The following is a 15,967-nucleotide window of genomic DNA, read 5'->3' on the forward strand; positions in this document are numbered from 1 at the left end:
CAGAATCAACAACTCTACAACTCAAAACCTCCAAACAAGACAAGTCCAAAGGGGCACCCAGATTTGAAGTGTGGATGGCTTGATTACAGACTCAAATGGTTTATAATCACATACAGAATCTTTCTATGTAGACATGTTTGCACTTATTCCTAATTTGCCAAATCCAAAGGGGCACCCGGATCTGCAGTCAAATGCTCTACCACTGAGCTATACCCCCACATCTTTGAAGAAACATGCTCTTTCATTGAGCCATACCCCCACAGACTTCTGTGCTTAGAGCCACAGATTAAGTTAGATCCTACGATTCAACAATATCAAACATTGACTGCTTCACTGTAAACTCAAGTCTTTGGTTACTCCAAATCAGAATCAACAACTCTACAACTCAAAACCTCCAAATAAGACAAGTCCAAAGGGGGCACCCAGATTTGAAATGTGGATGGCTTGATTACAGACTCAATTTGAACTCATGTCGTCGATTATGTCAAGCAAGCCAGATCCAAAATGTATACCTATTGATCTGCAGACAAATGCTCTGTCGTTGAGCTATAACCCGTACTGCATGAGCACAAACCACAAAAATGAACTTATGTCAAGGATTTGTTTATTCCTAATATGCCAAGCCCAAATTAGGCACATGGAATGAACCTGGGACCTCTTGATCTGCAATCAAACGCCGTGCCATTGAGATATTACCCCGTACAGCAGGGATAGGCAACTCCAGTCCTGGAGGGCCACTATCCTGCAGAGATTCGCTTCAGCCCTCATGAAAACTCACCTGCCTGTATCTATCTAGTAATCCCGAAACACTGATTGCCTTGTCCCAGTGAGTTTAATTAGGGTTGGAGCTAAACTCTGCAGGGCAGTGGCCCTCCAGGACCGAAGTTGCTTATCTCTGCCGTAAGGTATGAGCACTAAAAGGCAGGAAGATATTCCTAATCTGCCAAATCCATAGGGGGGCACCCGGATTTGAACCGGGGACCTCTTGATCTGCAGTCAAATGCTCTACCACTGAGCTATACCCCCACATCTTTGGAGAAACATGCTCTTTCATTGAGCCACACCCCCACAGACTTCTGTGCTTAGAGCCAAAGATTAAGTTAGATCCTACGATTCAACAATATCAAACATTGACTGCTTCACTTGAACTCAAGTCTTTGGTTACTCCAAATCAGAATCAACAACTCTACAACTCAAAACCTCCAAATAAGACAAGTCCAAAGGGGGCACCCAGATTTGAATGTGGATGGCTTGATTACAGACTCAAATGGTTTATAATCACATACAGAATCTTTCTATGTAGACATGTTTGCACTTATTCCTAATTTGCAAAATCCAAAGGGGCACCCGGATCTGCAGTCAAATGCTCTACCACTGAGCTATACCCCCACATCTTTGAAGAAACATGCTCTTTCATTGAGCCATACACCCACAGACTTCTGTGCTTAGAGCCACAGATTAAGTTAGATCCTACGATGCAACAATATCAAACATTGACTGCTTCACTGTAAACTCAAGTCTTTGGTTACTCCAAATCAGAATCAACAACTCTACAACTCAAAACCTCCAAATAAGACAAGTCCAAAGGGGGCACCCAGATTTGAAAATGTGGATGGCTTGATTACAGACTCAATTTGAACTCATGTCGTTGACTATGTCAAGCAAGCCAGATCCAAAATGTAGACCTATTGATCTGCAGACAAATGATCTGTCGTTGAGCTATAACCCCGTACTGCATGAGCACAAACCACAAAAATGAACTTATGTCAAGGATTTTTTTATTCCTAATATGCCAAGCCCAAATTAGGCACATGAAATGAACCTGGGACCCTTTGATCTGCAATCAAACGCCGTGCCCAATGAGATATTACACCGTACAGCAGGGATAGGCAACTGCAGTCCTGGAGGGCCACTATCCTGCAGAGATTCGCTTCAGCCCTCATGAAAACTCACCTGCCTGTATCTATCTAGTAATCCCGAAAACACTGATTGCCTTGTCCCAGTGAGTTTAATTAGGGTTGGAGCTAAACTCTGCAGGGCAGTGGCCCTCCAGGACCGAAGTTGCTTATCCCTGCCGTAAGGTATGAGCACTAAAAGGCAGGAAGATATTCCTAATCAGCCAAATCCATAGGTGGCACCCGGATTTGAACCCGGGGACCTCTTGATCTGCAGTCAAATGCTCTACCACTGAGCTATACCCCCACACACTCCCTGGATCATAGCCACACACAAGATGACAGACTCACTTTTAGATAAGGATTTTGGATATGAAAAGAATGCCAGATCCAAAAAATTACCTAGCGAGAGGATGTGCCACTGAGGTATAATCACATGCAGAATCTTACTATATAGATAAGCATGCACTTAATCCTAATCTGCCAAATCCATAGGGGGCACCCGGATTTGAACCGGGGACCTCTTGATCTGCAGTCAAATGCTCTACCACTGAGCTATACCCCCACATCTTTGGAGAAACATGCTCTTTCATTGAGCCACACCCCCACAGACTTCTGTGCTTAGAGCCAAAGATTAAGTTAGATCCTACGATTCAACAATATCAAACATTGACTGCTTCACTTGAACTCAAGTCTTTGGTTACTCCAAATCAGAATCAACAACTCTACAACTCAAAACCTCCAAATAAGACAAGTCCAAAGGGGGCACCCAGATTATCCCTGCCGTACAGTATGAGCACAAAAAGGCAGGAAGATATTCCTTATCTGCCAAATCCATAGGGGGCACCCGGATTTGAACCGGGGACCTCTTGATCTGCGGTCAAATGCTCTACCACTGAGCTATACCCCCACATCTTTGGAGAAACATGCTCTTTCATTGAGCCACACCCCCACAGACTTCTGTGCTTAGAGCCAAAGATTAAGTTAGATCCTACGATTCAACAATATCAAACATTGACTGCTTCACTTGAACTCAAGTCTTTGGTTACTCCAAATCAGAATCAACAACTCTACAACTCAAAACCTCCAAATAAGACAAGTCCAAAGGGGGCACCCAGATTTGAAGTGTGGATGGCTTGATTACAGACTCAAATGGTTTATAATCACATACAGAATCTTTCTATGTAGACATGTTTGCACTTATTCCTAATTTGCCAAATCCAAAGGTCCAAAGGGGCACCCGGATCTGCAGTCAAATGCTCTACCACTGAGCTATACCCCCACATCTTTGAAGAAACATGCTCTTTCATTGAGCCATACACCCACAGACTTCTGTGCTTAGAGCCACAGATTAAGTTAGATCCTACGATTCAACAATATCAAACATTGACTGCTTCACTGTAAACTCAAGTCTTTGGTTACTCCAAATCAGAATCAACAACTCTACAACTCAAAACCTCCAAATAAGACAAGTCCAAAGGGGGCACCCAGATTTGAAATGTGGATGGCTTGATTACAGACTCAATTTGAACTCATGTCGTTGATTATGTCAAGCAAGCCAGATCCAAAATGTAGACCTATTGATCTGCAGACAAATGCTCTGTCGTTGAGCTATAACCCCGTACTGCATGAGCACAAACCACAAAATGAACTTATGTCAAGGATTTGTTTATTCCTAATATGCCAAGCCCAAATTAGGCACATGGAATGAACCTGGGACCTCTTGATCTGCCATCAAACGCCGTGCCATTGAGATATTACCCCGTACAGCAGGGATAGGCAACTGCAGTCCTGGAGGGCCACTATCCTGCAGAGATTCGCTTCAGCCCTCATGAAAACTCACCTGCCTGTATCTACCTAGTAATCCCGAAAACACTGATTGCCTTGTCCCAGTGAGTTTAATTAGGGTTGGAGCTAAACTCTGCAGGGCAGTGGCCCTCCAGGACCGAAGTTGCTTATCCCTGCCGTAAGGTATGAGCACTAAAAGGCAGGAAGATATTCCTAATCTGCCAAATCCATAGGGGGCACCCGGATTTGAACCGGGGACCTCTTGATCTGCAGTCAAATGCTCTACCACTGAGCTATACCCCCACATCTTTGGAGAAACATGCTCTTTCATTGAGCCACACCCCCACAGACTTCTGTGCTTAGAGCCAAAGATTAAGTTAGATCCTACGATTCAACAATATCAAACATTGACTGCTTCACTTGAACTCAAGTCTTTGGTAACTCCAAATCAGAATCAACAACTCTACATCACAAAACCTCCAAACAAGACAAGTCCAAAGGGGGCACCCAGATTTGAAGTGTGGATGGCTTGATTACAGACTCAAATGGTTTATAATCACATACAGAATCTTTCTATGTAGACATGTTTGCACTTATTCCTAATTTGCCAAATCCAAAGGGGCACCCGGATCTGCAGTCAAATGCTCTACCACTGAGCTATACCCCCACATCTTTGAAGAAACATGCTCTTTCATTGAGCCATACCCCCACAGACTTCTGTGCTTAGAGCCACAGATTAAGTTAGATCCTACGATTCAACAATATCAAACATTGACTGCTTCACTGTAAACTCAAATCTTTGGTAACTCCAAATCAGAATCAACAACTCTACAACTCAAAACCTCCAAATAAGACAAGTCCAAAGGGGGCACCCAGATTTGAAATGTGGATGGCTTGATTACAGACTCAATTTGAACTCATGTCGTCGATTATGTCAAGCAAGCCAGATCCAAAATGTATACCTATTGATCTGCAGACAAATGCTCTGTCGTTGAGCTATAACCCCGTACTGCATGAGCACAAACCACAAAAATGAACTTATGTCAAGGATTTGTTTATTCCTAATATGCCAAGCCCAAATTAGGCACATGGAATGAACCTGGGACCTCTTGATCTGCAATCAAACGCCGTGCCATTGAGATATTACCCCGTACAGCAGGGATAGGCAACTCCAGTCCTGGAGGGCCACTATCCTGCAGAGATTCGCTTCAGCCCTCATGAAAACTCACCTGCCTGTATCTATCTAGTAATCCCGAAAACACTGATTGCCTTGTCCCAGTGAGTTTAATAAGGGTTGGAGCTAAACTCTGCAGGGCAGTGGCCCTCCAGGACCGAAGTTGCTTATCTCTGCCGTAAGGTATGAGCACTAAAAGGCAGGAAGATATTCCTAATCTGCCAAATTCATAGGGGGCACCCGGATTTGAACCGGGGACCTCTTGATCTGCAGTCAAATGCTCTACCACTGAGCTATACCCCGACATCTTTGGAGAAACATGCTCTTTCATTGAGCCACACCCCCACAGACTTCTGTGCTTAGAGCCAAAAATTAAGTTAGATCCTACGATTCAACAATATCAAACATTGACTGCTTCTCTTGAACTCAAGTCTTTGGTTACTCCAAATCAGAATCAACAACTCTACAACTCAAAACCTCCAAATAAGACAAGTCCAAAGGGGGCACCCAGATTTGAAATGTGGATGGCTTGATTACAGACTCAAATGGTTTATAATCACATACAGAATCTTTCTATGTAGACATGTTTGCACTTATTCCTAATTTGCAAAATCCAAAGGGGCACCCGGATCTGCAGTCAAATGCTCTACCACTGAGCTATACCCCCACATCTTTGAAGAAACATGCTCTTTCATTGAGCCATACACCCACAGACTTCTGTGCTTAGAGCCACAGATTAAGTTAGGGCACCCGGATTTGAACCGGGGACCTCTTGATCTGCAGTCAAATGCTCTACCACTGAGCTATACCCCCACACACTCCCTGGATCATAGCCACACACAACATGACAGACTGACTTTTAGATAAGGATTTTGGATATGAAACATGCTCTTTCATTGAGCCACACCCCCACAGACTTCTGTGCTTAGAGCCAAAGATTAAGTTAGATCCTACGATTCAACAATGTCAAACATTGACTGCTTCACTTGAACTCAAGTCTTTGGTTACTCCAAATCAGAATCAACAACTCTACAACTCAAAACCTCCAAATAAGACAAGTCCAAAGGGGGCACCCAGATTATCCCTGCCGTACAGTATGAGCACAAAAAGGCAGGAAGATATTCCTTATCTGCCAAATCCATAGGGGGCACCCGGATTTGAACCGGGGACCTCTTGATCTGCAGTCAAATGCTCTACCACTGAGCTATACCCCCACACACTCCCTGGGTCATAGCCACACACATTATGACAGACTCACTTATGGATAAAGATTTTGGATATGATAAGAATGCCAGATACAAAAAAATTACCTAGCGAGAGGAAGTGCCACTGAGGTATAATCACATACAGAATCTTACTATACAGATAAGCCTGCACTTATTCCTAATCTGTCAAATCCATAGGGGGCACCCGGATTTGAACCGGGGACCTCTTGATCTGCAGTCAAATGCTCTACCACTGAGCTATACCCCCACATCTTTGGAGAAACATGCTCTTTCATTGAGCCACACCCCCACAGACTTCTGTGCTTAGAGCCAAAGATTAAGTTAGATCCTACGATTCAACAATATCAAACATTGACTGCTTCACTTGAACTCAAGTCTTTGGTTACTCCAAATCAGAATCAACAACTCTACAACTCAAAACCTCCAAATAAGACAAGTCCAAAGGGGGCACCCAGATTTGAAATGTGGATGGCTTGATTACAGACTCAAATGGTTTATAATCACATACAGAATCTTTCTATGTAGACATGTTTGCACTTATTCCTAATTTGCAAAATCCAAAGGGGCACCCGGATCTGCAGTCAAATGCTCTACCACTGAGCTATACCCCCACATCTTTGAAGAAACATGCTCTTTCATTGAGCCATACACCCACAGACTTCTGTGCTTAGAGGCACAGATTAAGTTAGGGCACCCGGATTTGAACCGGGGACCTCTTGATCTGCAGTCAAATGCTCTACCACTGAGCTATACCCCCACACACTCCCTGGATCATAGCCACACACAAGATGACAGACTCACTTTTAGATAAGGATTTTGGATATGAAAAGAATGCCAGATCCAAAAAAATTACCTAACGAGAGGATGTGCCACTGAGGTATAATCACATGCAGAATCTTACTATATAGATAAGCATGCACTTAATCCTAATCTGCCAAATCCATAGGGGGCACCCGGATTCGAACCGGGGACCTCTTGATCTGCAGTCAAATGCTCTACCACTGAGCTATACCCCCACACACTCCTTGGGTCATAGCCACACACATTATGACAGACTCACTTATGGATAAAGATTTTGGATATGATAAGAATGCCAGATACAAAAAAATTACCTAGCGAGAGGAAGTGCCACTGAGGTATAATCACATACAGAATCTTACTATACAGATAAGCCTGCACTTATTCCTAATCTGCCATACCCATAGGGGGCACCCAGATTTGAACCGGGGACCTCTTGACCTGCAGTCAAATGCTCTGCCACTGAGCTATACCCCCACATCTTTGGAGAAACATGCTCTTTCATTGAGCCACACCCCCACAGACTTCTGTGCTTAGAGCCAAAGATTAAGTTGCTCTTTAAGATTAATTTGAAGTGTGGATGGCTTGATTACAGACTCAAATGGTTTATAATCACATACAGAATCTTTCTATGTAGACATGTTTGCACTTATTCCTAATTTGCCAAATCCAAAGGGGCACCCGGATCTGCAATCAAATGCTCTACCACTGAGCTATACCCCCACATCTTTGAAGAAACATGCTCTTTCATTGAGCCATACCCCCACAGACTTCTGTGCTTGGAGCCACAGATTAAGTTAGATCCTACGATTCAACAATATCAAACATTGACTGCTTCACTGTAAACTCAAGTCTTTGGTTACTCCAAATCAGAATCAACAACTCTACAACTCAAAACCTCCAAATAAGACAAGTCCAAAGGGGGCACCCAGATTTGAAATGTGGATGGCTTGATTACAGACTCAATTTGAACTCATGTCGTCGATTATGTCAAGCAAGCCAGATCCAAAATGTAGACCTATTGATCTGCAGACAAATGCTCTGTCGTTGAGCTATAACCCCGTACTGCATGAGCACAAACCACAAAAATGAAACTTATGTCAAGGATTTGTTTATTCCTAATATGCCAAGCCCAAATTAGGCACATGGAATGAACCTGGGACCTCTTGATCTGCCATCAAACGCCGTGCCATTGAGATATTACCCCGTACAGCAGGGATAGGCAACTGCAGTCCTGGAGGGCCACTATCCTGCAGAGATTCGCTTCAGCCCTCATGAAAACTCACCTGCCTGTATCTATCTAGTATTCCCGAAAACACTGATTGACTTGTCCCAGTGAGTTTAATTAGGGTTGGAGCTAAACTCTGCAGGGCAGTGGCCCTCCAGGACCGAAGTTGCTTATCCCTGCCGTAAGGTATGAGCACTAAAAGGCAGGAAGATATTCCTAATCTGCCAAATCCATAGGGGGCACCCGGATTTGAACCGGGGACCTCTTGATCTGCAGTCAAATGCTCTACCACTGAGCTATACCCCCACATCTTTGGAGAAACATGCTCTTTCATTGAGCCACACCCCCACAGACTTCTGTGCTTAGAGCCAAAGATTAAGTTAGATCCTACGATTCAACAATATCAAACATTGACTGCTTCACTTGAACTCAAGTCTTTGGTAACTCCAAATCAGAATCAACAACTCTACAACTCAAAACCTCCAAACAAGACAAGTCCAAAGGGGGCACCCAGATTTGAAGTGTGGATGGCTTGATTACAGACTCAAATGGTTTATAATCACATACAGAATCTTTCTATGTAGACATGTTTGCACTTATTCCTAATTTGCCAAATCCAAAGGGGCACCCGGATCTGCAGTCAAATGCTCTACCACTGAGCTATACCCCCACATCTTTGAAGAAACATGCTCTTTCATTGAGCCATACCCCCACAGACTTCTGTGCTTAGAGCCACAGATTAAGTTAGATCCTACGATTCAACAATATCAAACATTGACTGCTTCACTGTAAACTCACTTGAACTCAAGTCTTTGGTTACTCTAAATCAGAATCAACAACTCTACAACTCAAAACCTCCAAATAAGACACCAAAGGGGGCACCCAGATTATCCCTGCCGTACAGTATGAGCACAAAAAGGCAGGAAGATATTCCTTATCTGCCAAATCCATAGGGGGCACCCGGATTTGAACCGGGGACCTCTTGATCTGCAGTCAAATGCTCTACCACTGAGCTATACCCCCACATCTTTTTAGAAACATGCTCTTTCATTGAGCCACACCCCCACAGACTTCTGTGCTTAGAGCCAAAGATTAAGTTAGATCCTACGATTCAACAATATCAAACATTGACTGCTTCACTTGAACTCAAGTCTTTGGTTACTCCAAATCAGAATCAACAACTCTACAACTCAAAACCTCCAAATAAGACAAGTCCAAAGGGGGCACCCAGATTATCCCTGCCGTACAGTATGAGCACAAAAGGCAGGAAGATATTCCTTATCTGCAAAATCCATAGGGGGCACCCGGATTTGAACCGGGGACCTCTTGATCTGCAGTCAAATGCTCTACCACTGAGCTATACCCCCACACACTCCCTGGGTCATAGCCACACACATTATGACAGACTCACTTATGGATAAAGATTTTGGATATGAAAAGAATGCCAGATACAAAAAAATTACCTAGCGAGAGGATGTGCCACTGAGGTATAATCACATACAGAATCTTACTATACAGATAAGCCTGCACTTATTCCTAATCTGCCAAATCCAAAGGGGCACCCCGGGATCTGCAGTCAAATGCTCTACCACTGAGCTATACCCCCACATCTTTGAAGAAACATGCTCTTTCATTGAGCCATACCCCAACAGACTTCTGTGCTTAGAGCCACAGATTAAGTTAGATCCTACGATTCAACAATATCAAACATTGACTGCTTCACTGTAAACTCAAGTCTTTGGTTACTCCAAATCAGAATCAACAACTCTACAACTCAAAACCTCCAAATAAGACAAGTCCAAAGGGGGCACCCAGATTTGAAGTGTGGATGGCTTGATTACAGACTCAAATGTTTTATAATCACGTACAGAATCTTTCTATGTAGACATGTTTGCACTTATTCCTAATTTGCCAAATCCAAAGGGGCACCCGGATCTGCAGTCAAATGCCCTACCACTGAGCTATACCCCCACATCTTTGAAGAAACATGCTCTTTCATTGAGCCATACCCCCACAGACTTCTGTGCTTAGAGCCACAGATTAAGTTAGATCCTACGATTCAACAATATCAAACATTGACTGCTTCACTGTAAACTCAAGTCTTTGGTTACTCCAAATCAGAATCAACAACTCTACAACTCAAAACCTCCAAATAAGACAAGTCCAAAGGGGGCACCCAGGTTTGAAATGTGGATGGCTTGATTACAGACTCAATTTGAACTCATGTCGTTGATTATGTCAAGCAAGCCAGATCCAAAATGTAGACCTATTGATCTGCAGACAAATGCTCTGTCGTTGAGCTATAACCCCGTACTGCATGACAAGGATTTGTTTATTCCTAATATGCCAAGCCCAAATTAGGCACATGGAATGAACCTGGGACCTCTTGATCTGCCATCAAACGCCGTGCCATTGAGATATTACCCCGTACAGCAGGGATAGGCAACTGCAGTCCTGGAGGGCCACTATCCTGCAGAGATTCGCTTCAGCCCTCATGAAAACTCACCTGCCTGTATCTACCTAGTAATCCCGAAAACACTGATTGCCTTGTCCCAGTGAGTTTAATTAGGGTTGAAGCTAAACTCTGCAGGGCAGTGGCCCTCCAGGACCGAAGTTGCTTATCCCTGCCGTAAGGTATGAGCACTAAAAGGCAGGAAGATATTCCTAATCTGCCAAATCCATAGGGGGCACCCGGATTTGAACCGGGGACCTCTTGATCTGCAGTCAAATGCTCTACCACTGAGCTATACCCCCACACACTCCCTGGATCATAGCCACACACAAGATGACAGACTCACTTTTAGATAAGGATTTTGGATATGAAAAGAATGCCAGATCCAAAAAAATTACCTAGCGAGAGGATGTGCCACTGAGGTATAATCACATGCAGAATCGTACTATATAGATAAGCATGCACTTAATCCTAATCTGCCAAATCCATAGGGGGCACCCGGATTTGAACCGGGGACCTCTCGATCTGCAGTCAAATGCTCTACCACTGAGCTATACCCCCACATCTTTGGAGAAACATGCTCTTTCATTGAGCCACACCCCCACACACTTCTGTGCTTAGAGCCAAAGATTAAGTTAGATCCTACGATTCAACAATATCAAACATTGACTGCTTCACTTGAACTCAAGTCTTTGGTTACTCCAAATCAGAATCAACAACTCTACAACTCAAAACCTCCAAATAAGACAAGTCCAAAGGGGGCACCCAGATTATCCCTGCCGTACAGTATGAGCACAAAAAGGCAGGAAGATATTCCTTATCTGCCAAATCCATAGGGGGCACCCGGATTTGAACCGGGGACCTCTTGATCTGCAGTCAAATGCTCTACCACTGAGCTATACCCCCACACACTCCCTGGGTCATAGCCACACACATTATGACAGACTCACTTATGGATAAAGATTTTGGATATGATAAGAATGCCAGATACAAAAAAATTACCTAGCGAGAGGAAGTGCCACTGAGGTATAATCACATACAGAATCTTACTATACAGATAAGCCTGCACTTATTCCTAATCTGCCAAATCCATAGGGGGCACCCGGATTTGAACCGGGGACCTCTTGATCTGCAGTCAAATGCTCTACCACTGAGCTATACCCCCACATCTTTGGAGAAACATGCTCTTTCATTGAGCCACACCCCCACAGACTTCTGTGCTTAGAGCCAAAGATTAAGTTAGATCCTACGATTCAACAATATCAAACATTGACTGCTTCACTTGAACTCAAGTCTTTGGTTACTCCAAATCAGAATCAACAACTCTACAACTCAAAACCTCCAAATAAGACAAGTCCAAAGGGGGCACCCAGATTTGAAGTGTGGATGGCTTGATTACAGACTCAAATGGTTTATAATCACATACAGAATCTTTCTATGTAGACATGTTTGCACTTATTCCTAATTTGCCAAATCCAAAGGGGCACCCGGATCTGCAGTCAAATGCTCTACCACTGAGCTATACCCCCACATCTTTGAAGAAACATGCTCTTTCATTGAGCCACACCCCCACACACTTCTGTGCTTAGAGCCAAAGATTAAGTTAGATCCTACGATTCAACAATATCAAACATTGACTGCTTCACTTGAACTCAAGTCTTTGGTTACTCCAAATCAGAATCAACAACTCTACAACTCAAAACCTCCAAATAAGACAAGTCCAAAGGGGGCACCCAGATTATCCCTGCCGTACAGTATGAGCACAAAAAGGCAGGAAGATATTCCTTATCTGCCAAATCCATAGGGGGCACCCGGATTTGAACCGGGGACCTCTTGATCTGCAGTCAAATGCTCTACCACTGAGCTATACCCCCACACACTCCCTGGGTCATAGCCACACACATTATGACAGACTCACTTATGGATAAAGATTTTGGATATGATAAGAATGCCAGATACAAAAAAATTACCTAGCGAGAGGAAGTGCCACTGAGGTATAATCACATACAGAATCTTACTATACAGATAAGCCTGCACTTATTCCTAATCTGCCAAATCCATAGGGGGCACCCGGATTTGAACCGGGGACCTCTTGATCTGCAGTCAAATGCTCTACCACTGAGCTATACCCCCACATCTTTGGAGAAACATGCTCTTTCATTGAGCCACACCCCCACAGACTTCTGTGCTTAGAGCCAAAGATTAAGTTAGATCCTACGATTCAACAATATCAAACATTGACTGCTTCACTTGAACTCAAGTCTTTGGTTACTCCAAATCAGAATCAACAACTCTACAACTCAAAACCTCCAAATAAGACAAGTCCAAAGGGGGCACCCAGATTTGAAGTGTGGATGGCTTGATTACAGACTCAAATGGTTTATAATCACATACAGAATCTTTCTATGTAGACATGTTTGCACTTATTCCTAATTTGCCAAATCCAAAGGGGCACCCGGATCTGCAGTCAAATGCTCTACCACTGAGCTATACCCCCACATCTTTGAAGAAACATGCTCTTTCATTGAGCCATACCCCCACAGACTTCTGTGCTTAGAGCCACAGATTAAGTTAGATCCTACGATTCAACAATATCAAACATTGACTGCTTCACTGTAAACTCAAGTCTTTGGTTACTCCATATCAGAATCAACAACTCTACAACTCAAAACCTCCAAATAAGACAAGTCCAAAGGGGGCACCCAGATTTGAAATGTGGATGGCTTGATTACAGACTCAATTTGAACTCATGTCGTCGATTATGTCAAGCAAGCCAGATCCAAAATGTAGACCTATTGATCTGCAGACAAATGCTCTGTCGTTGAGCTATAACCCCGTACTGCATGAGCACAAACCACAAAAATGAAACTTATGTCAAGGATTTGTTTATTCCTAATATGCCAAGCCCAAATTAGGCACATGGAATGAACCTGGGACCTCTTGATCTGCCATCAAACGCCGTGCCATTGAGATATTACCCCGTACAGCAGGGATAGGCAACTGCAGTCCTGGAGGGCCACTATCCTGCAGAGATTCGCTTCAGCCCTCATGAAAGCTCACCTGCCTGTATCTATCTAGTATTCCCGAAAACACTGATTGACTTGTCCCAGTGAGTTTAATTAGGGTTGGAGCTAAACTCTGCAGGGCAGTGGCCCTCCAGGACCGAAGTTGCTTATCCCTGCCGTAAGGTATGAGCACAAAAAGGCAGGAAGATATTCCTAACCTGCCAAATCCATAGGGGGCACCCGGATTTGAACCGGGGACCTCTTGATCTGCAGTCAAATGCTCTACCACTGAGCTATACCCCCAAATATTTGGAGAAACATGCTCTTTCATTGAGCCACACCCCCACAGACTTCTGTGCTTAGAGCCAAAGATTAAGTTAGATCCTACGATTCAACAATATCAAACATTGACTGCTTCACTTGAACTCAAGTCTTTGGTTACTCCAAATCAGAATCAACAACTCTACAACTCAAAACCTCCAAATAAGACAAGTCCAAAGGGGGCACCCAGATTTGAAGTGTGGATGGCTTGATTACAGACTCAAATGGTTTATAATCACATACAGAATCTTTCTATGTAGACATGTTTGCACTTATTCCTAATTTGCAAAATCCAAAGGGGCACCCGGATCTGCAGTCAAATGCTCTACCACTGAGCTATACCCCCACATCTTTGAAGAAACATGCTCTTTCATTGAGCCATACCCCCACAGACTTCTGTGCTTAGAGCCACAGATTAAGTTAGATCCTACGATTCAACAATATCAAACATTGACTGCTTCACTGTAAACTCAAGTCTTTGGTTACTCCAAATCAGAATCAACAACTCTACAACTCAAAACCTCCAAATAAGACAAGTCCAAAGGGGGCACCCAGGTTTGAAATGTGGATGGCTTGATTACAGACTCAATTTGAACTCATGTCGTTGATTATGTCAAGCAAGCCAGATCCAAAATGTAGACCTATTGATCTGCAGACAAATGCTCTGTCGTTGAGCTATAACCCCGTACTGCATGACAAGGATTTGTTTATTCCTAATATGCCAAGCCCAAATTAGGCACATGGAATGAACCTGGGACCTCTTGATCTGCCATCAAACGCCGTGCCATTGAGATATTACCCCGTACAGCAGGGATAGGCAACTGCAGTCCTGGAGGGCCACTATCCTGCAGAGATTCGCTTCAGCCCTCATGAAAACTCACCTGCCTGTATCTACCTAGTAATCCCGAAAACACTGATTGCCTTGTCCCAGTGAGTTTAATTAGGGTTGAAGCTAAACTCTGCAGGGCAGTGGCCCTCCAGGACCGAAGTTGCTTATCCCTGCCGTAAGGTATGAGCACTAAAAGGCAGGAAGATATTCCTAATCTGCCAAATCCATAGGGGGCACCCGGATTTGAACCGGGGACCTCTTGATCTGCAGTCAAATGCTCTACCACTGAGCTATACCCCCACACACTCCCTGGATCATAGCCACACACAAGATGACAGACTCACTTTTAGATAAGGATTTTGGATATGAAAAGAATGCCAGATCCAAAAAAATTACCTAGCGAGAGGATGTGCCACTGAGGTATAATCACATGCAGAATCGTACTATATAGATAAGCATGCACTTAATCCTAATCTGCCAAATCCATAGGGGGCACCCGGATTTGAACCGGGGACCTCTCGATCTGCAGTCAAATGCTCTACCACTGAGCTATACCCCCACATATTTGGAGAAACATGCTCTTTCATTGAGCCACACCCCCACACACTTCTGTGCTTAGAGCCAAAGATTAAGTTAGATCCTACGATTCAACAATATCAAACATTGACTGCTTCACTTGAACTCAAGTCTTTGGTTACTCCAAATCAGAATCAACAACTCTACAACTCAAAACCTCCAAATAAGACAAGTCCAAAGGGGGCACCCAGATTATCCCTGCCGTACAGTATGAGCACAAAAAGGCAGGAAGATATTCCTTATCTGCCAAATCCATAGGGGGCACCCGGATTTGAACCGGGGACCTCTTGATCTGCAGTCAAATGCTCTACCACTGAGCTATACCCCCACACACTCCCTGGGTCATAGCCACACACATTATGACAGACTCACTTATGGATAAAGATTTTGGATATGATAAGAATGCCAGATACAAAAAAATTACCTAGCGAGAGGAAGTGCCACTGAGGTATAATCACATACAGAATCTTACTATACAGATAAGCCTGCACTTATTCCTAATCTGCCAAATCCATAGGGGGCACCCGGATTTGAACCGGGGACCTCTTGATCTGCAGTCAAATGCTCTACCACTGAGCTATACCCCCACATCTTTGGAGAAACATGCTCTTTCATTGAGCCACACCCCCACAGACTTCTGTGCTTAGAGCCAAAGATTAAGTTAGATCCTACGAT

At 43.8% G+C, this 15,967-nt stretch overlaps 24 non-coding genes across 24 annotated transcripts; all 24 read right to left on the reverse strand.

The window, feature by feature from the left end:
- Positions 1–954: 954 nt before the first annotated feature.
- Positions 955–1,026, reverse strand: trnac-gca (transfer RNA cysteine (anticodon GCA)). The gene has a single exon. It is a non-coding gene; the product is annotated as a tRNA-Cys (tRNA).
- Positions 1,027–2,388: 1,362 nt separating this feature from the next.
- On the reverse strand, positions 2,389–2,460 carry trnac-gca (transfer RNA cysteine (anticodon GCA)). Its single transcript has one exon. It is a non-coding gene; the product is annotated as a tRNA-Cys (tRNA).
- Positions 2,461–2,733: 273 nt separating this feature from the next.
- Positions 2,734–2,805, reverse strand: trnac-gca (transfer RNA cysteine (anticodon GCA)). Its single transcript has one exon. It is a non-coding gene; the product is annotated as a tRNA-Cys (tRNA).
- A 1,109-nt stretch (positions 2,806–3,914) lies between these two features.
- Positions 3,915–3,986, reverse strand: trnac-gca (transfer RNA cysteine (anticodon GCA)). The gene has a single exon. It is a non-coding gene; the product is annotated as a tRNA-Cys (tRNA).
- Positions 3,987–5,088: 1,102 nt separating this feature from the next.
- trnac-gca (transfer RNA cysteine (anticodon GCA)) lies at positions 5,089–5,160 on the reverse strand. Its single transcript has one exon. It is a non-coding gene; the product is annotated as a tRNA-Cys (tRNA).
- Positions 5,161–5,598: 438 nt separating this feature from the next.
- On the reverse strand, positions 5,599–5,670 carry trnac-gca (transfer RNA cysteine (anticodon GCA)). Its single transcript has one exon. It is a non-coding gene; the product is annotated as a tRNA-Cys (tRNA).
- Positions 5,671–5,999: 329 nt separating this feature from the next.
- Positions 6,000–6,071, reverse strand: trnac-gca (transfer RNA cysteine (anticodon GCA)). Its single transcript has one exon. It is a non-coding gene; the product is annotated as a tRNA-Cys (tRNA).
- Positions 6,072–6,258: 187 nt separating this feature from the next.
- trnac-gca (transfer RNA cysteine (anticodon GCA)) lies at positions 6,259–6,330 on the reverse strand. Its single transcript has one exon. It is a non-coding gene; the product is annotated as a tRNA-Cys (tRNA).
- A 438-nt stretch (positions 6,331–6,768) lies between these two features.
- Positions 6,769–6,840, reverse strand: trnac-gca (transfer RNA cysteine (anticodon GCA)). Its single transcript has one exon. It is a non-coding gene; the product is annotated as a tRNA-Cys (tRNA).
- Positions 6,841–7,027: 187 nt separating this feature from the next.
- On the reverse strand, positions 7,028–7,099 carry trnac-gca (transfer RNA cysteine (anticodon GCA)). The gene has a single exon. It is a non-coding gene; the product is annotated as a tRNA-Cys (tRNA).
- Positions 7,100–8,343: 1,244 nt separating this feature from the next.
- trnac-gca (transfer RNA cysteine (anticodon GCA)) lies at positions 8,344–8,415 on the reverse strand. The gene has a single exon. It is a non-coding gene; the product is annotated as a tRNA-Cys (tRNA).
- A 645-nt stretch (positions 8,416–9,060) lies between these two features.
- Positions 9,061–9,132, reverse strand: trnac-gca (transfer RNA cysteine (anticodon GCA)). Its single transcript has one exon. It is a non-coding gene; the product is annotated as a tRNA-Cys (tRNA).
- Positions 9,133–9,404: 272 nt separating this feature from the next.
- On the reverse strand, positions 9,405–9,476 carry trnac-gca (transfer RNA cysteine (anticodon GCA)). Its single transcript has one exon. It is a non-coding gene; the product is annotated as a tRNA-Cys (tRNA).
- Positions 9,477–10,791: 1,315 nt separating this feature from the next.
- Positions 10,792–10,863, reverse strand: trnac-gca (transfer RNA cysteine (anticodon GCA)). Its single transcript has one exon. It is a non-coding gene; the product is annotated as a tRNA-Cys (tRNA).
- A 187-nt stretch (positions 10,864–11,050) lies between these two features.
- Positions 11,051–11,122, reverse strand: trnac-gca (transfer RNA cysteine (anticodon GCA)). The gene has a single exon. It is a non-coding gene; the product is annotated as a tRNA-Cys (tRNA).
- A 273-nt stretch (positions 11,123–11,395) lies between these two features.
- Positions 11,396–11,467, reverse strand: trnac-gca (transfer RNA cysteine (anticodon GCA)). The gene has a single exon. It is a non-coding gene; the product is annotated as a tRNA-Cys (tRNA).
- A 187-nt stretch (positions 11,468–11,654) lies between these two features.
- trnac-gca (transfer RNA cysteine (anticodon GCA)) lies at positions 11,655–11,726 on the reverse strand. The gene has a single exon. It is a non-coding gene; the product is annotated as a tRNA-Cys (tRNA).
- A 637-nt stretch (positions 11,727–12,363) lies between these two features.
- trnac-gca (transfer RNA cysteine (anticodon GCA)) lies at positions 12,364–12,435 on the reverse strand. The gene has a single exon. It is a non-coding gene; the product is annotated as a tRNA-Cys (tRNA).
- A 187-nt stretch (positions 12,436–12,622) lies between these two features.
- On the reverse strand, positions 12,623–12,694 carry trnac-gca (transfer RNA cysteine (anticodon GCA)). The gene has a single exon. It is a non-coding gene; the product is annotated as a tRNA-Cys (tRNA).
- A 1,103-nt stretch (positions 12,695–13,797) lies between these two features.
- Positions 13,798–13,869, reverse strand: trnac-gca (transfer RNA cysteine (anticodon GCA)). Its single transcript has one exon. It is a non-coding gene; the product is annotated as a tRNA-Cys (tRNA).
- A 1,075-nt stretch (positions 13,870–14,944) lies between these two features.
- On the reverse strand, positions 14,945–15,016 carry trnac-gca (transfer RNA cysteine (anticodon GCA)). The gene has a single exon. It is a non-coding gene; the product is annotated as a tRNA-Cys (tRNA).
- Positions 15,017–15,203: 187 nt separating this feature from the next.
- trnac-gca (transfer RNA cysteine (anticodon GCA)) lies at positions 15,204–15,275 on the reverse strand. Its single transcript has one exon. It is a non-coding gene; the product is annotated as a tRNA-Cys (tRNA).
- Positions 15,276–15,548: 273 nt separating this feature from the next.
- trnac-gca (transfer RNA cysteine (anticodon GCA)) lies at positions 15,549–15,620 on the reverse strand. The gene has a single exon. It is a non-coding gene; the product is annotated as a tRNA-Cys (tRNA).
- A 187-nt stretch (positions 15,621–15,807) lies between these two features.
- On the reverse strand, positions 15,808–15,879 carry trnac-gca (transfer RNA cysteine (anticodon GCA)). The gene has a single exon. It is a non-coding gene; the product is annotated as a tRNA-Cys (tRNA).
- Positions 15,880–15,967: the final 88 nt, after the last annotated feature.

Source organism: Carassius auratus, unplaced genomic scaffold, assembly GCF_003368295.1.
Source record: "Carassius auratus strain Wakin unplaced genomic scaffold, ASM336829v1 scaf_tig00013250, whole genome shotgun sequence".
NCBI classification, from domain to species: Eukaryota; Metazoa; Chordata; class Actinopteri; order Cypriniformes; family Cyprinidae; genus Carassius; species Carassius auratus.